The 14,699-nt window shown below is 36.4% G+C and overlaps 1 protein-coding gene across 4 annotated transcripts in view; it reads right to left on the bottom strand.

The window, feature by feature from the left end:
- PRKN (parkin RBR E3 ubiquitin protein ligase) overlaps positions 1-14,699 on the bottom strand; it is a 1,187,061-nt gene that overhangs the window by 574,835 nt on the left and 597,527 nt on the right. The gene's annotated exons all lie outside the window — the stretch shown is intronic.

Below are 14,699 nucleotides of genomic sequence, written 5' to 3'. Positions count from 1 at the left end.
CAAAAAAACGGACACTACGAACCTGCAGCCTGCGAAAAGGAGACCCCAAATACAGTTAGTTAAGCAAAATGAGAAGACAGAGAAACACAGCAGCAGATGAAGGAGCAAGGCAAAAACCCACCAGACCAAACAAATGAAGAGGAAATAGGCAGTCTACCTGAAAAAGAATTCAGAATAATGATAGTAAAGATGATCCAAAATTATGGAAATAGAATGGAGAAAATACAAGACACGTTTAACAAGGACCTAGAAGAACTAAAGAGCAAACAAACAGTGATGAACCACAAAATAAGTGAAATTAAAAGTTCTCTAGAAGGGATCAACAGCAGAATAACTGAGGCAGAAGAACGGATAAGTGACCTGGAAGATAAAATATTGGAAATAACTACTGCAGAGCAGAATAAAGAAAAAAGAATTGAGGACAGTCTCAGAGACCTCTGGGACAACATTAAACACACCAACATTCGAATTATAGGGGTCCCAGAAGAAGAAGAGAAAAAGAAAGGGACTGAGAAAATATTTGAAGAGATTATAGTTGAAAACTTCCCTAATATGGGAAAGGACATAGTCAATCAAGTCCAGGAATCACAAAGAGTCCCATACAGGATAAATCCAAGGAGAAACACGCCAGGACACATATTAATCAAACTATCAAAAATTAAATACAAAAAACAAATATTAAAAGCAGCAAGGGAAAAACAATGAATAACACATAAGGGAATCCCCATAAGGTTAACAGCTGATCCTTCAGAAGAAACTATGCAAGCCAGAAGGGAGTGGCAGGACATATTTAAAGTGATGAAGGAGAAAACCCTACAACCAAGATTACTCTACCCAGCAAGGATCTCATTCAGATTTGACGGAGAAATTAAAAGCTTTACAGACAAGCAAAAGCTAAGACAATTCAGCACCAACAACCAGCTTTACAACAAATGCTAAAGGAACTTCTCTAGGCAGGAAACACAAGAGAAGGAAAAGACCTACAATAATAAACCCAAAACAATTAAGAAAATGGTAATAGGAACATACATATCGATAATGACCTTAAATATAAATGGATTAAATGCTCCAACCTCCAGACATAGACTGGCTGAATAGATACAAAAACAAGACCCGTATATATGCTGCCTAAAAGAGACCCACTTCAGACCTAGGGACACATACAGACTGAAAGTGAGGGGATAGAAAAAGATATTCCATGCAAATGGAAATCAAAAGAAAGCTGGAGTAGCATTTCTCATATTAGACAAAATAGACTTTAAAATAAAGACTATTACAAGAGACAAAGAAGGACACTACATAATGAGCAAGGGATCAATCCAAGAAGATATAACAATTGTAAATATTTATGCACCCAACATAGGAGCACCTCAGTACATAAGGTAAAGGCTAACAGCCATAAAAGGGGAAATTGACAGTAACACACTCATAGTAGGGGACTTTAACACCCCACTTTCACCAATGGACAGATCATCCAAAATGAAAATAAATAAGGAAACACAAGCTTAAAATGATACATTAAACAAGTTGCACTTAATTGATATTTATAGGACATTCCATCCAAAAACAACAGACTACACATTCTTCTCAAATGCTCATGGAACATTCTCCAGGATAGATCATATCTTGGGTCACAAATCAAGCCTTGGTAAATTTAAGAAAATTGAAATCGTATCAAGTATCTTTTCCTACCACAACGCTATGAGACTAGATATCAATTACAGGAAAAAATCTGTAAAAAATACAAACATAGGCGAATTCTATCAAACATTTAGAGAAGAGCTAACACCTATCCTTCTCAAACTCTTCCAAAATATAGCAGAGGGAGGAACACTCCCAAACTCATTGTACAAGGCCACCATCATCTGATACCAAAACCAGACAAAGATGTCACAAAGAAAGAAAACTACAGACCAATATCACTGATGAACATAGATGTAAAAATCCTCAACAAAATACTAGCAAACAGAATCCAACAGCACATTAAAAGGATCATACACTGTGATCAAGTGGGGTTTATCCCAGGAATGCAAGGATTCTTCAATATATGCAAATCAATCAATGTGATACACCATATTAACAATTTGAAGGAGAAAAACCATATGATCATCTCAATAGATGCAGAGAAAGCTTTCAACAAAATTCAACACCCATTTATGATAGAAACCCTCCAGAAAGTAGGCATAGAGGGAACTTTCCTCAACATAATAAAGGCCATATATGACAAACCCACAGCCCACATCATCCTCAATGGTGAAAAACTGAAACTATTTCCAGTAAGATCAGGAAGAAGATAAGGTTGCCCACTCTCACCAGTATTATTCAACATAGTTTTGGAATTTTTAGCCACAGCAATCAGAGATGAAAAAGAAATAAAAGGAATCCAAATTGGAAAAGAAGAAGTAAAGCTGCCACTGTTTGCAGATGACATGATACTATACATAGAGAATCCTAAAGATGCTACCAGAAAACTACTAGAGCTAATCAATGAACTTGGTAAAGTAGCAGGATACAAAATTAATGCACAGAAATCTCTTTCATTCCTATACACTAATGATGAAAAATCTGAAAGAGAAATTAAGGAAACACTCCCATTTACCATTGCAACAAAAAGAATAAAATATCTAGGAATAAACCTACTAAGGAGACAAAAGACCTGTATGCAGAAAATTTTAAGACACTGATGAAAGAAATTAAAGATGATAGAAATAGATGGAGAGATATACCATGTTCTTCAATTGGAAGAATCAACATTGTGAAAATGACTCTACTACCCAAAGCAATCTACAGATTCAATGCAATCCCTATCAAACTACCACCGGCATTTTTCACAGAACTAGAACAAAAAATTTCATAATTTGTATGGAAACACAAAAGACCCCGAGTAGCCAAAGCAATCTTGAGAAAGAAAAACGGAGCTGGAGGAATCAGGCTCCCTGACTTCAGACTATACTACAAAGCTTCAGTAATCAAGACAGTATGGTACTGGCACAAAAACAGAAATATAGATCAATGGAACAGGATAGAAAGCCCAGAGATAAACCCATGCACATATGGTCACCTTATCTTTGATAAAGGAGGCAAGAATATACAATGGAGAAAAGACAGCCTCTTTAATAAGTGGTGCTAGGAAAAGTGGACAGCTAAATGTAAAAGAATGAAATTAGAACACTCCCTAACACCATACACAAAAATAAACTCAAAGTGGATTAAATACCTAAATGTAAGGCCAGACACCATCAAACTCTTAGAGGAAAACATAGGAAGAACACTCTATGACATAAATCACAGCAAGATCCTTTTTGGCCCACCTCCTAGAGAAATGGAAATAAAAACAAAAATAAACAAATGGGACCTAATGAAACTTAAAAGCTTTTGCACATCACAGGAAACCATAACCAAGACAAAAAGACAACCCTCAGAATGGGCGAAAATATTTGCCAACGAAGCGACTGACAAAGGATTAATCTCCAAAACATACAAGCAACTCATGTAGCTCAATATCAAAAAAATAAACAACCCAATCCAAAAATGGGCAGTAGACCTAAATAGACATTTCTCCAAAGAAGATATACAGATTGCCAACAAACACTTGAAAGAATGCTCAACATCATTAATCATTAGAGAAATGCAAATCAAAACTACAATGAGATATCACCTCACACCGGTCAGAATGGCCATCATCAAAAAATCTACAAACAATAAATGCTGGAGAGGGTGTGGAGAAAAGGGAACCCTCTTGCACTGTTGGTGGGAATGTAAATTGATACAGCCACTATGGAGAACAGTATGGAGGTTCCTTAAAAAACTAAAACTAGAATTACCATATGACCCAGCAATCCCACGACTGGGCATATACCCTGAGAAAACCATAATTGAAAAAGAGTCATGTACCAAAATGTTCATTGCAGCTCTATTTACAATAGCCAGGACATGGAAGCAACTGAAGTGTCCATCAACAGATGAATGAATAAAGAAGATGTGGCACATACATACAATGTAATATTACTCAGCCATAAAAAGGAACGAAACTGAGTCATTTGTAGTGAGGTGGATGGACTTAGAGTCTGTCATACAGAGTGAAGTAAGTCAGAAAGAGAAAAACAAATAACCGTATGCTAACACATATATATGGAATCTAAAAAAAAAAGAAAAATGGTCATGAAGAACCTAGGGTCAAGACGGGAATAAAGACACAGACCTACTAGAGAATGGACTTGAGGATATGGGGAGGGGGAAGGGTAAGCTGGGACAAAGTGAGAGAGTGGCATGGACATATATACACTACCAAACATAAAATAGCTAGCTAGTGGGAAGCAGCCGCATAGCACAGGGAGATCAGCTCGGTGCTTTGTGACCACCTAGAGGGGTGGGATAGGGAGGGGGGGAGAGAGGGAGATGCAAGAGAGAAGAGATATGGGGACATACGTATATGTATAACTGATACACTTTGTCATAAAGCAGAAACTAACACACCAGTGTGAAGCAATTATACTCCAAGAAAGATGTTAAAAAAAAAAAAATCCAAAAGGCTCTGAAAACACAAAAATTTTTTTTTTCTAAACTTGGCATTAAAATTTATTTATGGCAAAACCTGACATGAACTGGCATGACATTATTTCTGGTCTATATTTATCCAGCCTTGTGTGACTATTCATGCTTTTCACTGCAAAATTACTATTTTTAAAAAAATGACAGGGTGTAGACATTCCTGGAGATATTTCAGTTAAAATGTATGAACTGCAGAATATTTCTAATATCGAAAAATTTCTAAATTTAAAACACTTCTGGCCCCCAGGGTAGTAGATAAGTGATTACGATTCTGCAACATAAAATTGTCTTAAATTCTTACTAATCCAGCAGGATGATCCTTGAAGTTCTAGACACAGTCTTTTATGTGAATCACTACAATGGTACCTTTAGTTCAGTCCAAATGAATAATTTTAGTCTACTTGAAATATGTACATAAATAAATCCATGTGCACTTCCTACATTTCCCTTTATGCCGGACATAAACAATTTTAAAACATTTAATGCCACATCCCTTCAAGAAGTCTAACTTCAAAACAAAAGCTACAAATACAATGATTATCTTCCCCTCTACACCTGGATTGTAAGTTCTTCAGTGTGCCTTGACAAGGGCTTATTCAAATGTAATACTACTCAGTCATAATTGACTATTTATAATTTACAAATAAAAGGGGAATTGTTGAAGGAGACATATCAAATGATTCCTGAAGAGCAAACTAGAAGGTTTGGGGTCATTACTGACGCTTATAAAGTGCATGAGTTTACGTGAATGTCTTTGTTCAGGCGGGAAAAAACAATCCTCATTCTCAGCTCAGGCAGCTGCTCAGACACCCTCAGACCCTGTTCCTCCCCTTCTCCTCCTCAGCCCGGGGTGAACTGGCATCTCTGGCTTCTCAATCAGAACACAACATCCCTCCACTTGCAGCCACAGGGCGAGAACCTGTCCAAGAATGAAGCCAGTGCTCAGAAGGGAACAGGGACAAGAGATGGAGACGCAGAGCCCATGACCGCATTCGTGTCCTGGATTTAGCTATGCCTGTGGCCCAGTTAATTACTTTATTTACGTCCACCTCAAGAAATAACCATGCTTCTGGGGATTTTTCCCCCCAGTGTTTACTCATTCAGAAACAAGTGTGATATTTTCTCCTTGCTCAGCCCTCAACTAGAAGCTGAGGATACAAAGGTAAACAAAATCCCTGCAAGAGTCCATAAGCCTGAAGGATAATGAGACACATCAACAAATATTTAAACAAAATTAAAACATGGTAAATACCTTCCAGACACCTGAACACTCATCTGGGCAGGGGCGAGAGAACAATGGGCAGCTTATGGGAGAACAGGAAGGCTCAGCTTTGATGGGATCGTTCACGTGGGTTTTAAACGGTCAGAGTTTGCCAGGTGGAGATGGTAGAGAAGAGAGCTCGGGAGCAAAGGTGTGTGAGAACTTGTGCTGGGGGATCAGACTCGCTGGAGCCTGGGACGCCTGGGCAGGGGAATGATGGGAAATCTGTAATTTTCTGTGCACATAAACATTGGCCACACCCCATCAAACTCATGCTAGTGCTTTGAGAACCTGAAATGTGCTGCTTATGTGACTCTTCACTGTCATTCTTCAACAACAGAAAGGTGTGACAGCCAAGAATAGGGACCACGACTATTTCCTTGTCACCAACTTTGAACGATCACTTTTTCGAAACAGGTGTTTGATTTTAACTTAGCAGTGCATGTAAACTTCCAAGACAAATTTCCACATTATCTTTCAGACTGGAAAACAGGGATTTTCTTTTTCCTTTATTATCTTGGAGAAAGCTTTCACCCCAATGGTTGTGCGCTAGATAATACATCACTGCAGAATTCTGAGAGCAAATGCTTTGACTATGGTTGTTACTACGTCTCAGCTTGTGCATAATCATCTTGCTCTTAACATTCCTTAAAGGTCCTTGACTCCAATCTTTCTGGAACTTAAGGACAGCTTTCAAAGTTGTATTTATTCCATAGCGTATTGTGAGCTGAGAGGCACCTAATGGCCAGAGAACACAGCTTTTCCTGACATCTAACTAATTCTCAGGAATTACTAGCCATTTCAGGAGAATCTGGTTAATTACTTACAGACACTACAGCAGTTAGTCTTCTTTACCAAGGTCTGACGTTCAGTTGACTAGTTAGTTGCTCCAGCATGGTCCTAACTTGCCCTGGATTTCCATCACCATTCCAATAATGCCTAATAATGTTAGCTTCCCTCTAACCACAGTACAACAGCAGCTACTTGTGTGATGTCATCTGCTCAGTGTAAAAGTTGAGCATATCTGTTCTTTCAATTTTGTAGCCTAGCCAGACAACAAAAGACAATATTCATTATTCTAACTGTGCTTTATTTCCTTTAGAAGCTAAAGGTTTCATAAGGTCTCATAATGTGTCAGCTTGAAGGAACATAATGGCATCACAGCATCTGCTAGTTTCATGTTTAAGCAAAGCTTTCCCGCTTCTGTTCTCTGATAAATAAAATGAGATGTTAAAATATTTTGTTCTTAACAGAATGTTTCCTTTGTAATTTTGATTACTTGAGTCAACCTTCCAGAGAGGATACATAAACAAGTATCTGTTAGCTGATAATAATCTGCAAGAAACTGAGGAGATGGGTCATAATTTTGAAAATTTACAATGACTCACCATCCCTAGATGAACTGTGTTCCTACCATTTTCTAGGCAATCTCTAGAAGTTGGCAGTTATTTCATGTTTGCTTCTAAATGTGCAAAAAACTTACTCCAATCAACAATGGTAAATAATGTAAAGGAACTAGTTAATCATATTTTCCTGGTTCTTTATCCTCCAGATTAAGCACAGGGGCCTGAGCAAGGCTTCTGAAGCCTTTCCAGCACTCACCTGTCTCACCACCTTTTCCTCCACATCGCTTTCCCGGTCCTGCCAGAAGGACCTTTTCTTGTCACCCAGAAGGCTGCACTCTCTCTCGTTCTGGTTCCTTGCACAAGATGTCCTGCTACCTGGACTGTCTTCCTTCTCCCACTCATTTCAAACCCCCAAGTGTCCTTCATGCCTCAGCTTACTTGTCACCAGCTCCTGAAGCCTTCCTGATTTCCCAGGGCTGGGTGAGAGCTATTTCCACGTTATCTTCTGTTTCTATCCTGCTCTGTGTTTAGTGCCTTCGGAGCCCTTACCTGTGGCACTGAGAGCACCTGCTTGTCTAGTGGACTCATCACAGGGCAAATGAATTGAGGGCATTTCATGCTGGTGCCTGGCACAGGGCCTGGTACACTGTAGGTGTCAGAGTGGTCGAAAGAATGAGCTCTCCCAGCGTATTTGAAGAGCAAAAAAGAAGGGTACAGAAGAACTCTCTCGGGCCTGGGGACATGCTCTGCGGAAAGTGATGGACAAGAAATTCTGAATCACAGCCTTCTGTATTCCTGGGAATTGTGTTCGTTCCTCTATCTTTGCTGGCCTGTGCCTTCCTCTGAGCTTTTATTGCTGCTGTGGTTCCTGCTGTTGAATCTACTGTGCTGCTTGTTAGGAAAACTGCCCCCAATCCCTGGATCCAGTGGTGGCAGAATGATGCTGTCACTTTTCTCTCGTAGCCAGAGGCTGAGAAATGCAGCCACTGCAACTTCAAAGTGTCCGGTCTAGACATGGAAAGTGCAAGAGAAACATACTTTTATGTAGCAATAATTCACAGAATGATAACATAACTTGCTTTTGGCTACAAGCAAAGAGAGATATGGAACAATAAAAAAAAAGCTTAGCTTTAAAACATTTTAAATGACTTTAGACTTGGAATCTAAACTTTTTTCCCCTCGAAAGCCCTTGTTTCCTTGGCAAGTAGGATTTAAAGCTTCTTTTTATTCCTGTTTTCTTTATTGCAGGCAGCACAAGCAACCATAAACACTCCACTCAAGACAAAACTGGGCAAAGGCAAGTCCTTTATATACTTTAATAGTTTCCTGCATTCTCTGCATTTATTTTATTTCCTCATTATAAAAGGAAAAAAATAAAGTACAATTCGTAAGTTTACCTATGAACTATATACATACAGGAAAACTAAGATGAATAGAATTCGGAAATAAATGTTACAGAGTGTTTTTTTTTTTTTATTAAGACAAATTTTTAGAAGAGTTTTAGGTTAACAGCAAAATTGAAGGGAAGGTACAGGGATTTATCCTATACTCCCAACCCCGTACATGCACAGCCTCCCTATTATCAACGTCCCCCAAGAGAGTAGTACATTTTTCACAGTGATGAACCTATATTGACACGACATAACCACACAAAGTCCACAGTTCATATTATGGTTCACTCTTTGTGTTGCACATTCTACAGGTTTGGACAGAAGTGTAATGACATGTATCCATCATTACAGTATTTTACAGATTTTCACTACCCTAAAAATCCTCTGTGCTCCAACAATTCATCCCTCTTCCATCTCCCAAGCCCTGACAGCTACTGATTTTTTTTTTTGTTCTCCATAGTTTTGCCTTTTCCAGAATGTCATATCGTTGGAATCATACAGTATGTAGGCTTCTCAGATTGGCTTCCTTCACTTAGTTATATGCACATAAGGTTCTTCCAGGTCTTTTCATGGGTTGACAGCTCATTTCCTTTTAGCGCTGAGTAACATTCCATTGTCTGGATGAACCAGTTTATCCATTCACCTACTGAAGGACATCTCGGTTCCTTCCATGTTTTGGCACTTTTGAATAAAGCTGCTATAAACATCCATGTGCAGATTTTTGTGTGGACATAAATTTTCCAACTCCCTTAGGTAAATACCAAAGAATGTGATTGCTGGATCATATGGTAAGAGTTTTGTGAGAAACCGCCAAACTATCTTTCAAAGTGGCTGTACCATTTTCTTTTTCCACCAGCAACACATGACAGTTCCTGTTGCTCCACACCCTCTCCAGCATTTGGTGTTGTCAGTATTTGAGATTTTGATCATTCTAATAGATGTGTAGTGGTATCCCATTGTTGCTTTCATTTGTGTTTCCCTGATGACATATGATGTGGAGCATATTTTTATACGCTTATTTGCCATCTGTATGTCTCCTTTGGTGACGTGTCTGTTAAAGTCTTTGGCGCATTTTTAAATTAGGTTGTTTTCTTTTTGTTGAATTTTAAGGATTTTTGGTGTATTTTGGGTAAATCCTTTATTGGATGTGTGTTTTGCAATTATTTTCTCTCAGTCTGTGGCTTATCTTCTCATAACCTTGACATTGTAGAGCAAAAGTTTTGAATTTTAATGAGGTCCAGCTTATCAATTATTTCTTTCATGGATTGTGCCTTTGATGTTGTATCTAAAACATTGTGCCATGCCCAAGGTCATCTAGGTTTTCTCCTATGTTATCTTCTAAGAGGTCTATGGTTTTGTGCTTTACCTGTAGGTCTATGATGCATTTTGAGTTAATTTTTGTGAAGGTTGTAAGGTCTGTGCCTAGGTCCATTTTTTGCATGTAGATATCCAGTCTTTTAGCATTGTTTGTTGAAAAGACTCTCTTTGCTCCATTGTATTGTCCTTTGCTCTTTTGTCAAAGATCAATTGATTACATTTATGGGGTTTATTTGGGGGTTCTCTATTCTGTTCCACTGGTCTGTTTGTCTGTTCTTTCACAATACTACACTGTCTTGATTGCTGCGGCTTCATCATAAGTCTTGAAGTCAGGTAGTGTCTGTCCTCCAACTTTGTTCTTCTCTTTCAATATTGTATTGGTTATTCCGGGTCTTCTTCTTCTTCATCTAAACTTTAGAATCAGTTTGTTGATAACTGTAAAATAACCTGCAGGGATTTTGATTGGAATTGCGTTGCAAGTATAGATCAAGTTGGGAAGAACTTACATCCTGACAATATTGAGTCTTCCTATCCACAATCATGGAATATCTTCCCATTTACTCTTACTTCTTTGATTTCAATCATCAGGGTTTTATAGTTTTCCTCATATAGGTTTTATACACATTTTGATAGATTTATACGTGAATATTTGTTTTGAGATGCAAACGTAAGTGGTATTGTGCTTTTAATATCAAATTCCACTTGTTCATTGTTGTTATATAGGAAAGTGATGTATTTTTATTAACCTTTTATCCCACAACCTGCTATAATCACTTATTAGTTCCAGGAGTATTTGGTTTATTTTTTTCTGATTCTTTTGAATTTTCTGCATAGATGATCATGTCATCTTTGTATAAAGACAGTTTTATTTCTTCCTTCCCAATCTGTAAACCTTTATTTACTTTTCTTGCCTTGTTGTGTTAGCAAGCTCTTCCAGTATGATGCTGAAAAGCAGTAGTGAGAGGGAATTCCTTACCTTATATCTTATCTTAGCAGGAAAGCTTCTAGTTTCTCTATATCAGGTATGACACAGTATTTTCTCTATGTCAGCATAACAAATTACAAATGCAAGAAGTAAAAACCCAATCAGCCATTCTCCTTATGGAATATAGATGTGTGTAGGCATGTATGTTTTATAAATATGTATATTTTTCATTGACTGGTCAATTTAAAAGTCAAATAAATTTATACTATCTATCTTTCATAGTAAGTAAAACAATAAGGAAAAAATCAAACCTTTTAAGTCATGAGAGTACCATTAAAATAACGTATGTTAATGTTTATACGTTTATCCCAGTTGTTTTGAGAAATGCAGGATATGTTGGAGGAACAAAGATGAAGAACAGTCTCATTCCTGAGACTGCATAGTCTAGTAGGAAGGAGACGTGTAAAAATAAACATGCAAACAAACAAAATAAGGGATTGTGGGGAAACATCAGTGTGACCCTCTTTATCTCTTAAGTAGGCTTATCATTAAGGCTACTTAATTCTCAGAGAAGGCATCTGTGCATGGTTTGTGTGTGAGGGGAGTCTCCAGGGCAGTTCTAGGCCACTGCTAGGGGGGACCAGGCAGCAGATCTCCCTCTGCATCCGTGCAGGAGAGACTCCTCCTGATGATGGCTGGTAGCCCTGGGGTCAGTTATACCCTTGGGAAGAATTTTTTTTTTTAATCTAAAGAAAATTCTTAAGGAAATATAACTGGGACACAATAAAGTGTTTTAATCAGGTTTAGATGTAATTTGAGAACATAATTTAAGAATTTAAAATTTCAATTAAAAACAAACAAATGAAAGAAATGTATACTGCTCCAAGAGTGAAGGCAGAGAAAAGCTATTAATAAAATGGAAATCATGAGTGAAAAGATCAGAGCCATGAATGTGAAAATGAGTACATCAATATGCAAATCATAAACAGAGAGAAGAATTAAAGAAATAACACAAAAGATCTTCTGTGAGCTAAAACATTGACATTTGTAAGCTACTCAAACAAATCCAAACCATAGAATAAGATAAAACAACATCCTAATTCACATGAAGAAACTAGTGTACATTGATTTGAAAGGCCAATAAAGCTACCAGAAAAGTAATACAATATATTGATTTACTCATGAATGATGCAAAAATTCAAAATATATTTCCAACAAATTAATACTAGCATTGTAGTACAATATGAATACACCTTGAACATTTGTTTATTTATTTAGCAAATATTTACTGAGCATCATCTCTGTGCCGGATACCAAAGATACAATGATAAACAAAACATAGTATAAACATTCTAGGATGAGAAAAAGACCATAAACAAACAAATGAATATGTGATATATTTCCAGACAGTAAAAGGACTGCAATAAGAAACTAAGGTAGGAACGATGTATTTTGAAGTGCAAGGATGCAACAACCTTAACAAATTTGTCAATTTAATTCATACTATCCAAACTTAAAGGAGATATATGTGATTAGGTCAATGGTAAACCCAAATCACTTGATCAAAATCAGAAGCCATTCCTAAAAATCCTGTATAAAATAAGAAGAAAATTCAGCTACGCTAACATGAAAAATAATATTCAGCTACCATAAATTTAATAAAGTCATCTTTCAACAGAAAATCATTTCAACTAAATGAAAATGCTCACTAGTACTAGTATTAACCATGGTTGAAGAAGAAAAGAAAACAGAACACACATCATCAATGTTAAAAAAAATGACAAATTTATCTTTATTCTAGATGACAGGATGACATACCTAAAAAACTCAAGACTCTATTAAAAGTTACGAAAATAATTAATGATAAAATTTTGTTACTTGGATAAATACAAAGTATATAGTAAAAATTAATTGATTTTCCCTGTATTAGCAAAATTCAGTTAGAAAAGAAAATAGAAAAAAATCCCTTTCCTAATATCGACAAAAGCCATAAAATAATGGTACATTTATTCAACACGAAAGGCAAAGGATTTATTACAAGTATTTAAAATAAAGACTTGAGTAAATGAAGAGGCAGAGTCCTGAACGTAAAGGTTATTATCAATGAAAAAATAGTGCTAGAATTTATATATACTTTTGGTTCAAGTCACATTGGAATCCTAGGTGGAATTATTTTGGTGGAAGAGAAGAAGACTGGCACAAAGATTTTTTTTTTTTTTTGGTCATTTTTTGTTAAACATCTTTATTGGAGTATAATTGCTTTACAATGGTGTGTTTCACAAAGATTTTTAAAAAATCATATGAAAAATAAAGGTGTGAGAATTTACATTTTTGTATAATGAGAGTGAGGGTAACACCTAGGAGGTGTTACAACTTATTAAGCTATATAATATAATAATATAATATAATAGCCAAAGAAACGTAGTATTTGCATAGAAATACATAAATAGGCCAATGGAACAGAATAGAGAACCTAGAAATATCTGTAAATATATATGCCACTTATACGACAAAGCTGGCATTTCCATTCAGTGGGACAAAGATGGGTTATTTGACAAATGGTGTGGGTATAACTGAATAGCTAATACTTGGAGTGAATAAATGGTCAGCCATTATTAAAGAAAAGAATTCCAGATGGATTAAATATCTAAATATGAAAACAAACAACAAAAAGTTTAATACATATTAAATGGAAAAAATTGTTGGAAATTCATATAAGTTGCAATGTGAGCCGTGGGGAGAGCTTCTTTGGAAAAATATAAATGAAGTCTCCTGTATAAAGAAAATGCTCTGAATTTCAAAACTTTCTGCAATGCAAAAAGACTAAAATGTTTATACAACACATACTAGACAAAGGGTTAATATACCTACTCTTAAAAAATATTTCTGCCAATTACATTAGAAAATAGCAAACAGTCCAATTCAGTACCAAATAGAATATGAGATGGCAAATCCAGGAAGAGAAAATGCAAAAAGAATAATAACATGAAAAGATGCTTACCTTTACTGGTGGTCAGAAAAATGCTAATTAAGAACAACAAGGACATGCCATTTTCACACTTGACTTTAACACACACTCACTAGCACTAGCATTCAATGCTAGTGAGTGTGTGTTAAATGAGAACATTGTGTGAGAGGGTGGGAAATGCCTCAACTTCTCTGGAAAATCATCATAGCAGTTTGGATGAAAATTTTAAATGTACATATTGTTTTATCCAGTTATTCTGATTCACAAAAATAATAGTACCGATATATAAAAATTTACTCATCGGGATTTTACTTCAGTATAGTGTGTTGGACAGAAAAAAAGAACCCATCAAGAGCAGATTTGTTCAATATTTATGTTATGGAATATTATGAAGCTATTAAAATGAATGTTTGATCTATATACATGTATTGATCTTAAAAGTTTTATAGGAACTGCTATTATGTGAAAAAAGTTATGGAGAAATAAATACAGTATCATTACCATTTCAAGAAAGAGAATTAAAACACCCATACAAATATGCCTGCTTTTTAAAATGAGCACAGAAAAATGTATAGAAGAATACACAGGAAAAAAAGTTCACATTAATCATCTTGGGGGAATGAAACTGGGAGAACAGAGAAAACAATTTATTTTCTTTACATGTTTCTTGTTGTTTAAATTGTTACAAAGGGCATGCACTCTTTGAAAATGAAGTACTCAAAATAAAGACAAGTGACATTGATAACAGCAACAAAGCAAAGACAAACTGATGGGCACTAGACCAGAGGATGAATTTTGGAGATTGTTGAAGGGTAGAAAATCAGGGGGAACACAGCAGAAGACCAAGCTGGCTGGGGAGCCAGAGGTTAGATCAGAAAGGGCGTTGCGCCCTCAGGGGGATAGATGGCTTCATCCTGAAGGGAATGGGCAGCCTGTGAAT

Source organism: Eubalaena glacialis, chromosome 12 (assembly GCF_028564815.1).
Source record: "Eubalaena glacialis isolate mEubGla1 chromosome 12, mEubGla1.1.hap2.+ XY, whole genome shotgun sequence".
NCBI classification, from domain to species: Eukaryota; Metazoa; Chordata; class Mammalia; order Artiodactyla; family Balaenidae; genus Eubalaena; species Eubalaena glacialis.
The sequence above is the reverse complement of the archived record's forward strand: the minus strand, read 5'-3'. Positions and strand labels throughout refer to the sequence as shown.